Genomic DNA, 3727 nt, shown 5'->3' with positions numbered 1-3727 from the left:
CTGATTCAGTTCCTGAGTCGGGCGCCGTGACTTGGTGGACACGTCGAGCTGGAGCCGTAGGCGTCGGAGCCTTTTGGCGATACTTGCCGGATCCGACCGGTGCCTTCTTCTGGCGGTGTTTCGCGCGATCCACAGCCCGCAGCACTTCTTCGAGCTCATCTGCGTCTGGAAGACGTAACAGGGTCAGCCTGTCGGCCAGATCCACATCTCCCAACGTCTCGATGAAATGATCCACATGTTCCCGTAGTACCTTGGATCCCCCATCCTTGATCTTCAACTTGGCCCGTAGACCGGCCACATTTAGTCGATGAAGGTATTCTAGCGGGGACTCGTCCGATCGGCGGCGGGCATGGTAGTATTGTCGTGCAACCGACACTCCCAATCCACAGTACTGGGTCTGGAAACTGCGCAGCAAATCTGGCCACTTGTTCCTGGTGGATCTGCCCAGCTGCCGATACCAGTTCCTGGCTGACCCCGCTAGCAGATCCGCAAAGGTCAGACACTTCTCGGCATCCGACGCTTGATCTCTCATGAGGGCCGACTTGACCTTGCTGGTCCATGTTCTCGCCCGGTCCTCATCTTGATCCTTGCCCGTGAATTCCTTCAGATCCGATATGGCTGAGATCCGTACCCTCTGGATCATGGACGATCCACCTGCCCCGGCTGCGGCTGTTGCTACCACCGCTGACGACGGGGATGGGCCATCCAGATCATCTGGGTCGAGCTCATCATGGGAGTTGTCTCCCTCCACTGACTCCATCTCCACGTCTCGTGCTCCATGTTCGTGGAGCACTTGCGCTTGTGGCACGGGCGTTCTCATACCCTGTTCGGCCAGGAAACGACTCATCGCAGCTTCGAAGTGTCGCTGCAGGGTGCCCGAGGAGGTGTCGGAAGAGCCCGTGGCCGGCTGGTCCACTGGCGAGACAGGATCCGTGAGGCGATTACCTTGAGTCCGATCTGAAGACAACCCCACTGGCTTCTTGCCGGATCTGGCTCGATCCTGGCTGGATTGTGTCAGATCACGCGTAGGGCGTACTGGATCCCGAGCCTTCACGTTCACAGGGGCTTCCTGTCTTCGGACCATCGCCCGCGCTTCCAGCCTGGATGCCCCGGAGGGTCCTAAAGTCATGCGTCGTGGTTCGGACGACGTGTCTGACTCATCCTCAGCGGCGGATTCGTAGTTCGAGGACGCAGCTTGGCTGATCCTCGGCGATGACACTGGATCCATAGTGCGCGACCTTTCTCCGGTGATGGACTTAACTCTGGCAAAGAGGTCCTGCGTCGCGGATGCTATGAGATCCAGATCTAGCCCGAAGATATCCTCTGCGTCGAACACACCAGCTACGATGCCTGACTCCGTAAGCAAACGTAATAGATCCTTGACTGCCACCAACTTGTTCGCCGTTTTCGTTGGTGCTCTCACCGGTTCCCTTGGATCTTCGATCTGTCGTGGATTCAGGATCTGCATGACAGGAGCTTGATGCAGGAAGTCGCGTAAAGCTTGGTGGCGATACACAAACTCGAGATCCTTGTCGGACCAGCTTGACCTGGATCCAGCTTGGTCTTCTTCCGACTCTGGAGCTTGCATCTTTTTCCGCGTAGTCTTACTCGTTTTCGTCTTCTTTCTCGTTTCTTCGACTAGCGGGCTTGGGTTTAGGTACGGTGTTGGCTTAACCGGTGAATCTGCAAATGCATACCGTTTCGCCTTCACTTTCCCTTGTTTTGTTAGCGGATCTTGACTTGCGTCAAGATCCGCAGGGGTCCCCGAGGGGACCTGGGGAGGATAGAGAGGTTTCTCTTCTAGATCCGGATCCGGATCCACCTCTCTTCCGTCGACAGAGTTCCTCCCAAAACTCCATCGATCCGCGGATCTTGTTTCATTCAGCAGCGTCTTCGTCGATCCGACCTCCGACGACGCCTCTTCCCCTGGCTCAATCTTCACTTGAGCATCTTCTTGGGACTCACGGTGAAATCCCGAGTCACCAAAAGATCCGGGCACGCGCACCATTGTGGTGTAGCGGGATCAGCAAAATCTGCGAGATTGCCAGATCCAACTTACCAACTGCGCCCAGACACCGACTAACGGAGGGGGTCCCCCGATGATCCGTGTTCTGCTGAACTTTCCTCACCTTGTGTACCCGTCGGTAGGGCGGGATCTGCTCTCTCGGTAACTTCCGAAGAGTTCAAGTGGTGAAGCTTGAGTGTCTTGGCGAGACGTGGGGATGGGGTGGAGCAGCAGTGGAAAATCTTCACTCTGCGTCCGTGGATGGTTCCGTATCCTAAGCGAATATTCGAGCTTATGGATCCGGGGCCTAGATCGTGGATCTAGCCGTAGGGTTGCCTTGCGGGTGTGTTCCCTTGCCTTTGTGTTGTCCTTTAAGTCGTACTTGCCGCCTCCGGTGACGGGATCTTGAGAGTTGAGAACCTCTAGGGTGTAACCGACCAAGTAGTAAATTCGGTTAACCTGTCGGATCTGCACGAGTAAAGGAAAAGCTCACTAGGTTGTAGGATCTGGCCAATGTACTATCCAGTTATCACTACCAACACTAGATTCGCAATTCCCAACCTTCTCGGAGCTCGTACGGCCAATGTAGTTCCGGTTCTTGAGGGCAGGAAGGCACTTGCGTGATACTGTGCAAATTGAGGTCTGTATTGATATTTAAGCCTATACCTGCCTGGGTTTCTACCTTCTATGTCTTTCATCTGCTAAATCCCTTACCAGGCTCGGCTGCATGTCCCTTCTTCCCTTGACCCATCATCCCAGCTGTGTTATCTTCAGATCCACCGGATATATGACGTAATCATCATGGTCACCCTATTATGGGTACACTCATCCGGATCCAGGTCGCTTGGATCCACCTCACTGTAATGGTACACTCGTCGTGGATCTGAGCTATCCACTCATCCAACATCATCTCGCAACCGTCTGTGATCTCCACTGTCCCACGAAAGTTCTAGATCCACTGCATCCATCATACCTATACCCTGGATCCAGGTCCCTTAAGGCGGGATCCTCCCTCCTTGGATCCTAACTCGAAAGCATGGGATCCGGGTCACCTCGCGGTGGATCTTGACTCCTCGTTAGCCGTGGCTACTAGATCCACCTTTAGAGGGCACCTACCATCCTTTCTTCATAGGATCCACACCCGATCCACTCTTGTATAGTATATCCCATATCCATTTAGGTGAATCCAAGTAAGGGTGGATCCGAGGTAAGTCTTGGTGGATCTTGCCTTCTCGTACATCGCTCATACCAGATCCATCGTCACTTCATACGGGGCGCTGCTCGTCATGGCTAATCCACCACCGGCAACTTGCATCGTGCCAGCCAACCCAAATCCTCTCTAATCACTTGAGAGTGTCATTGATTCGGGATAGTGACCCCGCGTCAGGCCCATTCTCTTATTTCTGAGAAAGCACTTTACCACAATAGAAAAGCTGAGATTTCGTAGTTCCTTCTGCCATAAATTAAGACTCTTCATCTTCTTTCATTTCAGGGAAGTGCAATGCAACGCAGACACCAGCTCAGTCCGGGACGAGAAAACCCTAGTTTGCAATGTATATGATTATTTTCGTCGCCCAGGCCAAAGCAGGCAGAAGTGGGAGGGCGGTGACTCGCGGCGAATCAAACTAAAGAGGTCTACGCGGCCTTTGGGATAAAGCAACAGTTTTTCCGGGGTGGCACTGGGGCATGGTGAGCTCCGACCCAGGTAACCAATTTTCGCCC

Source organism: Phytophthora infestans, genomic scaffold (assembly GCF_000142945.1).
Source record: "Phytophthora infestans T30-4 supercont1.315 genomic scaffold, whole genome shotgun sequence".
Taxonomy (NCBI): Eukaryota; Oomycota; class Peronosporomycetes; order Peronosporales; family Peronosporaceae; genus Phytophthora; species Phytophthora infestans.
Note: the sequence above shows the minus strand (reverse complement) of the source record.